Source organism: Ictidomys tridecemlineatus, unplaced genomic scaffold, assembly GCF_052094955.1.
Source record: "Ictidomys tridecemlineatus isolate mIctTri1 unplaced genomic scaffold, mIctTri1.hap1 Scaffold_85, whole genome shotgun sequence".
NCBI lineage: Eukaryota > Metazoa > Chordata > Mammalia > Rodentia > Sciuridae > Ictidomys > Ictidomys tridecemlineatus.
In genome coordinates this window covers 145870-162820 of record NW_027526100.1, presented here as the reverse complement: position 1 = coordinate 162820, position 16951 = coordinate 145870, and the positions used below count along the sequence as shown (strand labels likewise).

Genomic DNA, 16951 nt, shown 5'->3' with positions numbered 1-16951 from the left:
GAAAAGTTAAAATGTACTCAGCTTTATCCTTTCATTGTTAAGACCTGAGATAGCAACCAACTGTTTTAGCAAGCAATAGAAGTGGAAGATGAATGTGATTTATAAGTCAATCACTACTGTTCAGATCATCATACCAAATGGTGGAGGAATTGGCCGAGGCCCAAAAGGCCCACCGAGCTGAAGTGGCGGTCCATACCAAATGGGAGGTGGTGGAGGCCGTCCCATCGGGGGTCCCATGAAGGGTACCCCTGAGAAAGGAAGGGGCCCCTTCATAGCCATATGAACCTGTAATTTAAGATTTGAAAGCAGTTAAAAGTTTTAAAATTCCTATGTATTAAGACAAAGTACCAATACCTATAAAAGCTAAAACCCAAAACCTGTCCAGAGAACACCATCAGTGCAACAAAACTCTACCCACCCCTCCTGTGTATTCCCACTGACAGCTTACAGAAGTTGGAAGGATGCCACAAGAGGGAGCAGTTTGTTACTGATTATATCTGCACAGGAAAGGGAAAGGCAAGAGGACTGGCAGGGGTTATTAACAGAGGTGATTTCTGACCAGTATGTCATGCTGTATTCACTACAATCTATTTCAAAGGGTGTCCCCCCATCCCCATCACTTCCCTTTCATCACAATAGCTCATTACTTCCATATTAAGAATGAACAGAATAAAATGAAAAATCCATTCTCTACTCATGTAATAATAGCTACTATTCTACTATATCTTCAGTAAGTCTTTCATATATTATTCAACCTCTGAGATCTTTAAGTAGACTGTCTTGTTTTAAATAAGAGGGAACAAAAGCAAATGGGATATCATAATTTGTTGAAGGCCACACTGCATATTAAAGAACTCAATCCCAGGTTTGCCTCCAAGCCATGCTTTTCCCACCTCTATTCCTCTCTAACAATGGGTCTTTGCTCTCTTTTAAATCTTCTACTACAAAGGGGTTTGGGGTCTTATCTAAGCTGCCCTTAGACTTCTCCAGAGATGTATATTCCTGGAATATATGTACACTGGAACTTGAGAAGTATTTTCCATCACAGTGCTATATACACAAATTAGGAAGACAAGCCTTTAATATTTACTTTCATTTACTGTACACCATTTGAGATATTGATTTATCATTTCCTATGAGTAGTGGGTTTGAAACTAAACAATTAAAAATTTATTTTATTATAGAGCTGCAGAAGACCTACTAGATATAATAGCAACACAGTTACAAGAGAATACACTTATGTGAACAAATGAGACCATTTCTTGGGACTGGCTCAAGAGGTCATTTCAGATGATCATTGTTTCACAGAAAATCTGATACCAATCTAATTCAAATCACTCAAAATAGGGTTTGCACAAATGGAGGAATTCTTAAATAACATTCTTCCAAACAAAAATAAAAATGATGAATTATATAATTTATAATGAATTTACTTTGCCTTAGAACATTCAACACAAAACACCATATAAAGTTAGAGTGATAACTTTTCACATTCTGTAGTTCATTATAGTTGTACACACTTAAGCAACATTCCCAAGTTAAAGAGAAAAGTAAGCTCAATATTGCATGCAGTTTAAAGCAAACAAGATCAGTGTCATGTTCTGAATATCCTTCCCATAAATGCACAGAATAAAACCCAATTCAGTTCTCAACCTCTAAGTACTTACTCCAACTGGATGCTCAGTCAAAGAAGTAAGGGTGGAGACTGAGGGGGTCTCAGGTTCTTGGGGAACAGTTTGCTTTTTAAAAAACAAATGGGATAGTACAAATAGAACACAAAGAAGGATAAAGCAAAGAGCAAGTACTGTAGGAAAGCTACATGTTCCTGCATGACCACATGATTCACAGTAACTACAGAACTTACCTTGCCCTCATTCGTCACCTTAGCTGGAGAAGAACTTTTGGAGCTGCTGTTCATGTGAGCTGGACCACATCCTGAGTCTGTTAGAGATCAAAGAATGGATTCAGACTATTCTAACATGAAAAGAATAAAAATCCTCCATCCACAATTACAGATTCTTTGAAATTACTTGGTCCCTTTACCAGAGGCAACGGGTTTCCCAGATGCCTCAGAAGACCAGTACGAGGTAAAGGTCCATCCATTGACCTTGGGAAAGAAAGATCAGAGCCTTTGTATGTATTTTTCAGAAGAAATAAACCACTGGTGGACAGGTCAGGGTTCAACAATAACTAGAAAGCAACATGAAAAATGGGTTGCCCAGGGGTTGGTGTCATAGCTCAGTTGTAGAGTGTTTGCCTAGCATGTGTGAGGCACTGGGTTTGATTCTCAGCACACATTTAAAAAATAAATAAAGATATCATGTCCATCTACAATTAAAAATATTTTTTAAATGGGTTGCCCAATACATAAATCACAATTTATGAAGAGACTTAAGTAAAATAAAGAACTGCCTTGGGTTGATAGAACAGGAGATTAATAAGTACTGGTCCTAAACTTTAAGCTATAGACTTAAAGTATGTGTAGGCTGGCTTTTCTTTAGTCTGTATAACCTGACTTCCAATCTTACCAAGACTACAGTCCTATTTAGAATTTGAAATAAGATTCAGTATTTCATGTTGGAAATATGTATGCTACATAAAGTTTAAGGCTACTTTTATAATATTTGGGAAAGGAACACCATAGAGATTTAATTTAAAGATAAAGGTTTACACTTCGCAGTGTAAAATTTAAAAGAAAAAAACAATACAGGGACCTCCAGGAAAAAAAAAAATGTTTTCTATTCTAGAACAGATTTTCCAGAAAACATTCACTAAGATAAAGTAAGAAATTATGTTCTATATATTGTACAGGCCCAAATTCAATGTTTTCATTAGAATATTCAAAAGGGGAAAAAAAAAACCTTGAAGCAGTTTACTATAAAGCAACATGTGAATGCTCACCAAATCCGTTTCTAGGCATATCTTTTTGATTAAGAGTAGCAGAAGGAGGTCTCCCAGCTGGCTCTGCTGTCAGTGGAGGGGAACATTCTCCACCACTCATGGGGGATGGACCAAAAGAGCCATTATGGCTCAGTGGACCTAAAGACCTTACTACTTTAAGGCAGCCTTCTCCCTGACACCAACCCTCACCTCCTGCTTTAGCAAATCATTCAGATTATTTCATAACCATTACACACAGAAATAAAAAGTAATTTACATACATTCTGCACCAAGAAATAAAATAGCTCCTTTTACAAAGTGCCCCCTACCTCTCTGAGGAGGATTTTGTAAATCTGGTCTTCCCAGCATAGGTTTTACAATCCCGGGTTCATCTTGACGCACTGCGATCTTTTGGGTCATTTCCAATAGTCTTGAATATTGAGAAAGAATGGACTGAATTATGAAACAGCAATCTATTCCTTCATAGATAATATCTAGCATAACCTTAAAACACTATAAAACATATAGGAAGATACCAAAATCACATACTTCTGTCTCAAATTAGCAACTTCCCTTTTCTCTTCAGCTATAGCTCTTTCTGCAGAACGAGCTTTGAGCTATTAAAGAGAAAATATTCAAATTCAGTATCAGTAGGCTATGCACAAAATAAAGAAAAGGGGGAAAAAATCTTACCCAATTATCATGAGCTTTCTTCTCATGCATAGCAATCTGAAAAAGACAATACATTAAAAAATATGTTTTTAGGGACTCATTATAATAGCCTATAGTTGTCTGTATTAGATATCAAGAAATTCTGCAACTACAGGACAGTATTAATTACTACCTGGTTCTTAAACGAGTGCTTGGTTTTCTGTAATGCTTCTTCCATCTCTTCAATTCTCCGCCTAAGAATTACAACAATTGAATAACATTTGAAACATTTCTGACCATTTTCCCTTTATTCCATCAGCTATACTTTTAAAGACTTTATCATACATAAGAAAAACATTTCTATAGTTATATGAATCCAGTGTGATCAAAACTAATACTACAGGCCAGGTGCAATGCCACATGCCAGTAATCCCAATGATTGGGAAGCTGAGGCAGGAGGATCACAAGTTCGAGGTCAGTCTCAGCAATTAAGTGGGAACCTATGCAACTGAGACCCTGTCTCAAAGTAAAAAAAAAAAAAAAAGGTCTAAGGATGTAGCTTAGTAGTAAAGCACCAAAAATAAATAAATAAATAAATAAAATAAAATAAAGACCCAATACTAATAACTTCTTTATCATTTAATTGCTAGAGATTCTGAATGATAAATTATAATTTCCTTAACTGTTCATCAGTGTGTTCTCAAGTAATTCTGCTAGAAATATCTTCCTCCTTAAAACTTTTTTTCTTTTTTTCAAATTTTATCCATAAAAGATTTCCAAGGTCTATCAAATGCCACACTTTTGTGGGTCTTGATACATCACACAGCAAACTGATTTCTTAAAGAATTACTACAACATACAAAACCCCCAGAACTGTTTGCATTGACCAAGTTCCCTATGGTCTTGCCCATTGGGTATAAGTAAATTTTTGTTAACATTTTTCATTTGTAAAGTTGAAATTTATTTTTTCTCCTGTGTGAATTGAATGTATTCATATCCTCTCGTTATTTATACTTCCATGCTATTTTCTTCTATCTACATAATGTAAAAAAAGATTAAAAAAGAAAGCCACCACTAGTTTATTAGACATTGACACCCTCCTTTAGAAACTGAACTCACTTGTAATTTTTAACTTCCTGTACAGCGGAAACCACCTTTTCATCTGCAGCTGACAGCTGCTGCTCTTTTTCTAGTCTCTCATATTCTTCTTGGCTCACTTTCCTAAAATAAAGCCAGTTATCAAATCAAAAGTTTCTCTCTGTGAATATCACTTCCCACAATTCTATAAAATGCTTAGGCACATAAAATAGGAATTCAAACCTGCAATTTCGTAAATCAAACTCTGGCAAATCACTTACATTTTCTAATTTTTCCTCTTAATTCTCTATTTACCAGTAAATAAAATAAATGTGAAAACAACATGTGCCCCAAGGGCAAGTCTCCTGTGTGTAAGATAATAAAAACTCACTTTACTTCAATGTGGAAGATCAGGACTGATAAACCAAACATAATTAAACATATTAGGATAAAGCAAGGGATAATTCTTTTCTCGTTTCTGCCATGGGTAGGACACTAAGTATATCTTTGTCATGGAGGAACTCTTTTCTCAATCCAAGACTGGTACCATAATAAAGATATAGTCAATCAAAGAAAAAATCTTCTAGAATATGTCTTTTAGCTATGCAATTAGCCACAGAACATTTTTCACACTTTAGATATATATTTCAAAAGAATTGCAATTAAGCAAAAAGACAAATCTGAGTTTTGATAATGTCTGTCAACCAGAAAAAGAAGCCAAACTGACCCACGATCAGAGTATTATCTACTGACAAGTTTTAACTCTGATCATGAAACTCAAGATGTTCATCTACTGAGACAAAGGTAGCCACATTTAATGATTTTAAAAATACTATTTTCTGCTATCCTTGTACTACTTTAGCCATAGTTCCAATTCAAAAGATAATTAACTTGAAACTTAATTTTCCATAAATCAGAAGAACTATAGTAAAAAAGAATTATTGATACCAAATAGAAAAAGGGGATTATATATTCTTATATAGCTTCTCATTTAATTCTTCAGCAAGTATTTTATGAGTGGCTATAATATACTAGTTACCTTGTAAGATGCTAAAGAATAAAAGAGCTCACTGTTTCAGGTATAAATGACGCCTAAAGGAATATAATAATTTTCCCCACTGGCTTAAGAAGGAATATGGAGAAAACTGAATCTTGAAGGACAGAGAGAATTTTGTTTCCAATTACCAAAGAGTTAGTCTGAGAGCACTAACAACAATCAAAACATCTTTATAAGAATATAAAATTGTGTTTGAAAGGATACAAGCTAAAAAGGCAGTGAAGATATATGTATGTGGCCAAGATCCATTAGAAAAAGGAATCTCAGAATTACAAGTAAAGCTGGCACTTTAAGGTACTTTTCTCCTAGGTTTACCCACATATTGAAGATAACACAAAGATATAATGAGTCTGAACTAAGCCTTCATCAAATTCCTGGGCTTAGAGGAAAAAAGAAGTGTTTGGGGCTACAAATAAAGGGACCCTTAATAAAAGCCCTAGCCTTTGAGTTTAGATTAGAAAGTACTGCACACTTAAGTGATGAACAGGCAAAAAATCCAAAAGTAACAATACTGAAACATTGAAAAGACAAGTCATTTTTGAATTATCTTAATTGCTGACTAAGTTTGAAGTGACAATCTTACTCAAGTAACCTCAACACTTTTCTATAAGAAGATAACTTCATCTTAGTCCTCAAATTTCATGTATAATTATCACAACAATGTTAGCCAATCAAAACTGACCAGGCACTCCATAAGACAAAATTCTGTGAGAAAAAATCCCACAGAAAAGGAAACCACCTAATGGGGTTAACCGCACATGTTTTAAAATCACTGTGCTTTATATAGTCAAAAAAGTAAAGTCAAGATTATGAATTTCAGGTCTGGGAATATAGTTTAGTTGGTAGAGTGCTGTCTTGCATGCACAAGGCTCTGAGTTCAAACCCCAGCACCACAAAAGAGGAAAAAAAAGATTATGAATTTTGTCAAAGGATTAGAAACTATAAAACCAAGAAATAGTTGGGTGTGGTGATCTACATACAGTTGAAGATACTTGGAGGCAGAGGCAGAATGATGAGATTAAAGATAGCTTGGAAAGCAGTAAGACACTAGTCCCTTATGAGAAAGAGCAAGGAGTCTGGGGAGGTAGCTCAATAGTAGAGCACATGGCTCAAGGTCCTGGGTTTGAGCTGTAGTACTGAAATAGGACTGGGGTTGTGGCTCAGTGGTGAAGCACGTGCCCCACATGTGTGGGGCACTGGGATCAGTCCTCAACACCACATAAAATAAATAAAATATTGTGTCGGGCTGCGGATGTGGCTCAAGCAGTAAGGTGCTCGTCTGGCATGTGTGCAGCCCGGGTTCAATCCTCAGCACCACATACAAACAAAGATGTTGTGTCCGCCAAAAACTAAAAAATAAATATTAAAATTATCTTTCTCTCTCTCTTAAAAAAATCCTATAAAAAATAAAATAAAATATTATGTCCATCTACAACTAAAATAATATTTTAAACCCTGAACTTTTTAAAATCCTAAACTCAATGAATGATTTTAACATCAGATTTGGGAAGTAAAATAAATCCTACCGCTTTTAAGACAGGTCAGAAGAAAATATCCAGAAGAAGTAAATCCAGAATGTAGGAGGCAGGGGAAATCAAATTCTAATATGCATTATTATAATCAGAAGAGAGAATGAGGTAAAATCAACATTTAGAAAAAGACTCGAAAATTCAAGAAATGTTTAATGGTCCCAAGCAACATAACTGCAAGAGGAAAAAGTGGGTGGGGTGGGGAAAACTACACCTAGGCACTTCCCAATACAACTGTTAAAAAAAGAGAGAAATGACTACAGGAACTAGGGGAGGGAGATAAGACCAAACAACAATGATAATGGACTCCTTAAATTAAAACAGATGGTAATTAATTGGATATTTTCAAATTGCTAAAACTAAGTAACAGTCAAAATTCAGTAGCCAAAAGAAAGATCCTTTAAAAATGGAAACTGGTTTTAACTCTAATCATGAAGTTCATGTCAACCTAATACAGATTATAAAGGTAGCAATATTTAGTGGATAAAATACTATTCTCTGTTTATCCTTGTACTACTTTGATACACTAATCAAATCTATCATTAAAGGACAATGTTCAAATAGAATGAAAATAATTTCAAATAAGAAACCAACAGTGTAGAATGCAGAACTACAGAAACTTTAAATATGTGTATAAATTGAATGAATGTCTTGTGGAGTTCACAGTATATGAAGTACTAACATATGATGCCACAACAGTTATCTGATTCAGGAGCTACTTAAAGCCCATAAAAACAAGTAATAAACCTATTAATCTCTATCAGGTTTTTATTAAATCCAGAATATATACCAAGGCCTTTAAATTATGAGAAGATGAATAAAATTATAATTATAATTATATAATTATAATTCCATTATAATTTATGATTACATCAAGCTTATACAGGTGATGAGGAAAATAATTAAAAATATTTAAACTATTAAAAAGATACAAGGAAGAAAAAAAGAACAGGTCATCAAATAGAAAGCAAATTCTTCATAAACCACAGGCACATATTGACATGGACAGACTTATATTTTAGAAAGTCCACTCAAGTGGCTATAGAGAAAATTACTAAGAATTTGAAATAAATTATATAAAAATATAAATAATGGAGAATGAAGACAGATGACCTAGGTTAGAAACAGAAAAGATGACACAGGCATGAACTAACATAGTACCTGGGAATGAGAAAAAAAGAGTACAAACCACAGATGATGACTGAATGAATTTTGGAGGAGTTGAGGAAAATAGTGCTACAATTTAACTGCATTACAAAGAAAATTAATTGCCATTTAGGTCATTCATATTACTTGTAGGGACAGAGAAAACAAGTGTTCTTTTGAAAAAAAAAGTGATAAAATGAGAAATGTTTCTTTGAAACAGGCCAGGCATTTAGAACTGGCCTGAACAAAAATTTGAGATTCTAAAAAGGTCGCTTGGAGATCACAGAATTTTAGAAAAGTTAATGGAAAGGTTTCAATATTTAATGCATTAATTAGGCAACAGAAGTCAAAATACCTAAAAATAGTTAAGTCTATAAGAAGGTCTGTAGTTAAGTCTATAAGAAGGTCTGTAGTTAAGTCTATAAGAAGGTCTGTATATATATATATATATATATATATATATATATATATATATATATCTTGTTAATAAATCAGGTGCAAACAAATAAAATCTGACACACAAAAAAACTATTTTTAGAGAATTCAAGTATTTTTGTGGATTAAAAATTTCAAATGAACTTCCAAAAAATAACTAGCTCCACACTGAGAAGATTAATATATAAATATATACTACAAACAAGTACTTCTGTAATCGTAACTCCTAAAATCCTTTCCACAGTTCAATTTTTAGTGTGAACATCTGAGATACTCAAGTCCAAAACTTGTACCATCAATAAGTAAATATTATTCCTTTTTGAAGTTTTTATTCTACTAAAACATGTCATTCCAAAACACTCAGTATTTTTAAAGGTCCAGAGTTAGAGATACAAGTTCAAAATATTAGAATTACATAACTAATCACAATGAAAGGAAATTAAAATAAATAGTGGGATCATAGAAAGGGTCTAGATCTTTGAGAGGTATTTCCACATCAGTGACTGTTAATACCAGTTTACCACTTCTTGCCTTCATATGAATTTGACAATTGATTACGATGTCCTCACAGCCTTAGTTTATGGTTCCAACTACCTCAGGACTCTTAAGACTGATGATGGAAAGAAAAATGCAACTTATAGGAAACAAAACACAAAGGAAAAAAGACAAATCTCTACTAGATAAAATTATCTGTTAGTTCACACAATGATAACAATAACAAACAATGGAAATCTTACTTTTTTAGTGCCATCTCATTTTGCTGGTAGAGTTCATTTAAAATCTCCACTTTCTGCCTAAGAGTTTTGCATTCCTCTTCCAGTCCAACTTTAGAAGACCGTAGTGAATTGCAGTCACTTTCTAATTTCTTTATTTGGTCTGTAAAGAATAAAACAGCTTATCTCTATATGTGTACAAGGACTTAAGAACTTGTTTGAGGGAGTAGTGCCAAGAAAAGTAAAAAGCATGAAAGCAAGAAGCCATTCTTTATCTTTCCAATAAATTTTTAAGTCTTTCCAACATGGCAATTTCTTCTCAAGAAGAACCCACCTTCTAGATTACATTTTGTGGACATCGAGGCTCTTAGCTTAAGTTGTAAAAGTTTTAGATCCTCTTCAACTACTGATATTGTAGTTTTTGTCTAAAAATTGCAGAAAAGAGAGGTATTCTTAAAAGTGAGGCACAGGAAGAATTCACAGGTACTATGGGACTCTTACAAAGAACTATACCTGAGAGACATCCATCATCTGCTTAATTTGATCTTTGATCTTCTCGTTCCGATCACCTAAAAAACAAAAGACTTTAGCTTTTTCTTTCCTTACTTTTAACTCTATATTCTCCTAACTTCCCTAAACTAAAGAATGATTGTGTTCAAACACTGGAAGAAAAAAATCAATTAAATAATTATACTGATTAGACTAATGACTTTTAAGAGAATTGCAAGCTTAGATTTAAAAAAAAAAGAGAGAGAGGTGAATTTCAGACTGGGGTTGTGGCTCAGTGGTAGAGTGCTCACCTAGCATGTGTGAGGCACTGAGTTTGATCCTCAGCATAAAAATAAATAAAAGTACTGTGTCTGTCTTAAAAAAAAGGTGAATTTCTAGTTTGCACAACTAAAATGTTATCTATGCTATTCTTGTAAGATAAAAGCTTTTCTTCTCTCTCAGATCTATCTTCACCTGGGCAATAAGTGTCTTGTTTAGAAAGATTCAATCCTCTATTTTCTCCCTGAATCTACTACCAGGTGTGGTTTGAAATACTTGCTATGTAAGCAATATCCAACTTGGGAGAAAATATCTGGAAATATTTTCCTCATCAGTAAACACTGTTACACTCCCTCTCTAGCTTTCTGATAGTCTCTAGCCTCTGTTCTCACAGCCTTAGTTTATGGTTCCAACTGCCTCCGGACTGACTGTGGACCTTAAAACCACAGAGCCATAGAGATGATGAGTATCAAAATCAAGTATCATCTGCATAAGTTAAGAAATAAATTTCTCTTACTGTACAATGTTCAATACTTAGAGGTATAGGATATGACTATTGTAGCTGCAGTGTACTTACTAGTTTTCAATAGGATAGAAAAAGTCAGTGTTCTTCACATGCCTATTGCTACATTATACCCCAACAACCCACCTCTGCCAATGCAACAGACATATCTATAGATCCAGTGATATGTGTCTACAACCCTGAAGCTTAAGAAAAAATTAAGCCAGCTGAAAAGTGGCATCTGTATACTTAATTAAAGACAGGAAAGCAAAAAAGGATTCAACCTCCCTGAGACTGATCTTACCTGCTAACTCTCCATTGGTTAATTCATCTGACTCATCTCGACTTTGATCCTCAGATTCAGATTCACATTGAAACCGATTCAACTGTGTAATGTGATTAGTCAAAGCCTAGAAAAGAAGCAAAAGGTTGGAAGACTCTGGATTTTAATTCAGAAGATTTCAGGAGAATTCATGAGATGAAACATGTATTTGGAGTATAAACTTACATTAATAGTATCATCTTTTTGACTAAGAACTACTTGTAAATCTTTCTGGGTCTTCTCAAATGATTTCATTTGTTCACTGAGCTCAGCGTGTGATGTACTCCAGTCTTTTACTTCCTGCTGCAACTGAAAAGTCAAAACACATGAATTCCCATGGGTTAGGGAGGGGTTTCTGCACTGGATATATCAGGACTACAAGACTTAGACAAAGAAATAGAGAGCCATACTCCTCGGTGGCCTGCCTCAATCGAGGGGGTTGAGACCTTGGTTAAGGAAGAGGGCAGAGTGGCCCCAACTCTCACAGCTGCAGTAAGAACATCAGAGCTATCAGGAAGTTGAGCCTGTTTATTGCATTCCCCAGAAAATTGCTGCCAATTCAAATAATTTATCTCCAGCAGGAATGGCTGGGCACATATGACTGTCTCCTAAATTTAGATTCCTTATCATGTAATCTTCCCTTGGCCGGTGAATCAGTAACTATTCAAAAGAGGATCATAAAATACTTAATTTTCTGGTTTAAAAAGTTTCTTTGAGGCTATGCAAGTTAATAACTGATTGACATTTGATAAGAAAAGCAATAATCCAAAAATCCAAAACAGATGGAGACCATATATATGCACTCAATTTGGGGAGCATTGTTTAAACTTTGCATATCTAGAAAAGGTCCTACATGAAAATTCCTTACCTCAGAAACAGATCCAGGAAAGATACAAGATAATGATATTCACTTCTCTAGTTTACATTATGTATGACATCAAATTTTCTTTACCTGCTCTTTCTCCTTCTTAAGCATGGTATTTTCTTTCTGAAGCTGACAGCATTTCAACTTCACCTTCTCTTCACGAAGCTTAGCTTCAGTAAGGAGAATTTGAAGCTAATGAAAAACACTACAGTTAGTGAATTAATTCCAAAGAAGAAACAAAGTTATACTTTCCCAAACAAGACATCATATAGTTCTCATTTTTTGCACATTTTAGCACACCTCAAATTTTTGGTCCGCAACAAAACTAAGATGTAGTACTAATATCCGTTAGCAATAGTTGGCAGCTTTACCTCTGAAAGTTCAGAAGTATTTACTGAAATGACATCTTTAAGCTTCTCTATAGATTTCTTATTTTCCATTATCTGCCAGGTGAAAACAGAACACAAAATATGCATTAGGATTTCAGTAGAAATACTGATATATATGTGTGTGTGTGTGTGTGTGTGTGTGTGTGTGTGTGTGTGTGTGTGTACGTACACATACATATATATACTAAAAAAGATAAACACAACAAAATTTTTGTCAAGCCATCCCATTACATTTCAGGTAAATGCAGGGGATCCAGCTTTGGACTAAGCAAAAAATCAAAAACTGAAAGAGATGAGGGAAAAATGAAGTCATAAATATTTCATGGCATCCACAACCTTACTGTTTATGAGATAACCAGAAAAAAAGTTCAAAGTATAGAAAATCATAATGCAATAAGTAAATAAAATGTTTTAAAGCATAGAAAATTAACTAATTAATTACTGTTTCAAGTAAACCAGTTCAAATTAGTAATTTTTTTTCTAGTGATAGAGAAAAAAATTTCCCAAGATCATTTTTAAAATTTTCTTATCATAAGTAAAAAATGATAAAATTTAAGGAAGAATAGACTAATCTCACATACAGAAGAATTCCAAAAAAATTATAAAGATACTTGCTCCTTAAGGAAGTGGACATAAATCTGCAATCTTTGTTTGCAATGCCTGGGATTGAATCCTGGGCCTCATGCATGCTAGGCAAGTGCTCTACCATGAGCTGCATCCTGAGCTTGTAACTCTTCATACTTTAACTGTGGGCTGTGCATGGTAACTTCCAAAGAATACAATATGAAAAGGATTGGAAAGAATTTTTACAGTGGAGAAATCTGATAAATACTACCTCAGCTAGGTGATCAAGCTTACTTGGGGGTAGGATATTTCAGAACACACTCTCTACCATCTTTTGCAACTTTTATGTAATTACAGAAACTTATAGAAATTGAAAATGAAATATGTAAGTAAAAATTTTTTAAGTTGTTGTATCAGTACTTAAAAGTTCCACAAAATGGGCAGAAGTGGGTTCAACTTCCTTGACTCCTAATCTTACTTTAGTTAACAGCTGGACTAAGTTCAACTTAACCAATTTTACAAAATATTTCAAAAGCCAAATTGCAGTAATACTTAGCAGCAAAACTCTTACCAAGTCCTGATTCTTAGCTTTCTGTTCTCTCTCAGATTCTAACATAACATGAAGACTTTTAGCTCCCTCATCCAGAAGTTCTTTAGCTTTTTCAAGAAGCTTCATTTTATCCTGGAAAAAAAAGGTGTCAAGATTACTCACTCATTACATTTACTTTTGAGTTTAGAATGTAATTCCCCCCAAAGAAGGGATTTTTACCTTATAATTAGTTGCTTCATCAGAAAGAATCATATTTTGTTTCATGGTCTCTTGGACCTGTTTCTTTGATTCCTTCATCTATGTAAATAAAGCATTCAGAATTAAGATACACAAATTATAGTGCTACCATACAAGTTACTTCCAGACAAGTGACCCTTTCTCCAGAAGAAAGCAGTACTTAATACATATGACTGTTTAGAATTTGGATGATTTGTAGGAAATAATAAAACAAAAATTTTAAAATATGATTTTTAAATTAAAACAGGTAGGAATGATTCAAGCTAGAACCAAGGGAGAAAGAAAGAAAAAAATAATTATACCTTCTGTTCATAATTTGACAATTTCTGCATTAGTTCTTCATTTTCTTTCATGAAATTGTTCACCTTTTTGGAAATTTGCTGTTCATTGACTAAAAGGGGGAAATACACAAGATTATTACAATCACTAAATGAAATTCAATTACTCAATCTACTAAAAGCAAAGACATGTTATATGGTACTATGAGGAAATACTTCTTAGCATAACTATTATGCTTTTAAAAAGCAATCTATGCTTATTAGCAATAAGAGTATAAAAATTATTAGAATTTAAGAAAAATATAAGAACAATGATATTTTGCTGGGTGCAGTGGTGCACACCTGTAATCCCAGTGGCTCAGGAGGCTGAGCTAGAAGGATTCCAAGTTCAAAGCCAGCCTCAGCAAGAGCGAGATACTAAGCAACTAAGTGAGACTTGGTCTCTAAATATAGGGGGTTGGCGATGTGGCTCAGTAGAGTGCCCCAGAGTTCAATCCCAGGAACCCCTCTCATCCAAAATGATATTTCAATTTAAGCTTATTTCACAGATGGGAAATACAGTAAAGTGTTGTAGCTTGATATTCCCCCCTTCTCAAAACACTTTCTTTTCCAAAAATGGAATCATTTAATTCTTTGCAAAGAAAAACAGAAATGAAAACATACTGATTCACATTACCATTCTTCAAATTATCTACTCAATTACTTAATGCATGATTAAATCATTAGCATAGAAATACTCTTCAAATGTAATACATCTGCATTACATCAATATTCAAAGTTAATCTTCCCCAAATTAAAACTTATCATTATCTCCCTATCCACAATTTGTTCCTCCTCTTTATCTCCTATCTCAGAGTTGGAACCATCATCATCTACTCTATTATCCATGCTAGCAACCTAGGAATAGTAAAATTTTCAGGAGGTAAAAAAGATAATAGACATTAAAAGTCACTGAATCTACTTCTAACATACATAAAACACACATCAAACACCAATACAAAGGGTTATTACAAGTTTAAGAAACCTAAAAATTTACCTTGATATACTCTATCTTTTACCTAGAAGAGAGAAAAAAGATTAAATTTGATGTCAAACATCTGCTCAATAGAAACAGCATTCCTAAAACAACAGTCAGAATCATAACCAAGTGAGAATTTAATAACATTCTGGTTCAGGATAATAATTTATAGGATTAAAAATAAGTAAAGGTTAACAAGCCTTTTAAATTTAATTGGTAGTGATATTTCATAAATAGCCTCTGACATAAAAACACTAAGATATGTACCTTATTTCACAGCAAAGATGTGTGTATGTGTGTGTGTGTGTGTGTGTGTGTGTGTGTGTGTGTGTGTATACTCAAAATCATTTACTTGACAATTCTAAATAACCAGGATAAAGCCTAGAAACAATGACTATTCAAAAGAAATCTGAGGAAACAATATTAAATGCATAATCTTTGTACTAAGATATGCCACTTTCACTCACCAGAAAACATCTTAGAACTCCAATTTAAATTTGGCTATTGGCTGAATTTAGAAACTAAGAGGCTACATCATCTTATTTCTGCAAACCACTAAATATATAGCAAGAAATCTGAAAGGAAAGACTGCTTGAAGAAAATGCACAAGCAATAAGAAAAATGACAATTAACATATTCTGGAAAGGACAAAAACAATCGTTTCCAAAAAACAGCAATAAACTACCTGATAATAAAACCTAAGCAGAAATTTTTTTAAAACATCACTAAATTTCTTTGTAACTTAGCATATTACTTGTCCTTTCAAATGTTATAAATGGTGATGGGATATTCAGATGTGTCCACGGATCATCCAGGGGATCTTCGTAACAGGAAATTGCATTCAGAAAACTCCAACACAGAAAAAATGAACATTTCTTTAATGTCATAGCCTTGCTAACCTTTTACTCAAAATGACAACAGAGGAAAATGGGAAGTAGCATAAAAGCAGTCATCTAAGGTAGGGAGACTAAAGTTTTAAAGTCAAATGCTGAAACTGAGGAGCAACAAGCTAGGAACCACATCCCACATAACCTAGTGAAAAGAGAAACAGGTACCAGGGTTCTTGAAATGAAAGAAACAAGAGAGAGAAATATAAAATGTTTTCATGTTTTTCCCTTCTCTTTATCCTTCTATTTCCTTTTTACTTTTAGCTGAGAAAAAGTTCAATGAGATTAGAAAATTCCTCACAGGAATCCAGGCAAACAATTCTTCTATTTAAGAAGAGAATACTTTTTAAGAGATTTTACACTCAATTGTACAAGGAGAGGAAACTTATCTTAACAATGATATGTCTGAAATAATTAAGAAATCAGAAAAAGAACACTCAGATTTGAAAAGATTTGTATCCAATGTTTTTGGCCTCTTTAACTGTTAGGCTTTTCATATGCAAAGTCCATTTACCTAAAATAATTTTCTTCCAATTATGTTAAATAACTATGAAACAGAATGACCTACAGTACAAACATAAGTATGTATAAGCGCATATATATATATATGTGTGTGTGTATATATATATATATATATATATATATATATATATATATATATACACACACACACACACACACACTTATACATATATGTACACACATACACAGAGATAGACTAATTCTGCTCAGGAAAAAAAAAACCTTAATGAACAAAACATTTAATGGATTTTTGGACAACACATAATCTATACTTCCAAATAAAAAGGTATTTTCTGTACATATGATCAAATCATAAAATCTGGGAAAAATTTATATAAAAGACTGGAAAAATTATATCATCTCCTTTTTCTCATTTTACTGTATTTCTTTGCAGCATTTCCCCCTGTTTGTATGTTTATATTAACATACAGTTCATCAACATTTAAATCTTAGTTTCTGCTTTTTTTCCCACTTCACATTTAATTGTGAGCATTTTCTGTAGCTCAAAGCTTTGAAATAAATAAATCTGCCTACTATTCCACTAATCGAACATACAATAAC

At 33.6% G+C, this 16951-nt stretch overlaps 1 pseudogene; it reads right to left on the bottom strand.

The window, feature by feature from the left end:
• LOC144364799 (transport and Golgi organization protein 1 homolog) overlaps positions 1 to 16951 on the bottom strand; it is a 150034-nt pseudogene that overhangs the window by 1679 nt on the left and 131404 nt on the right.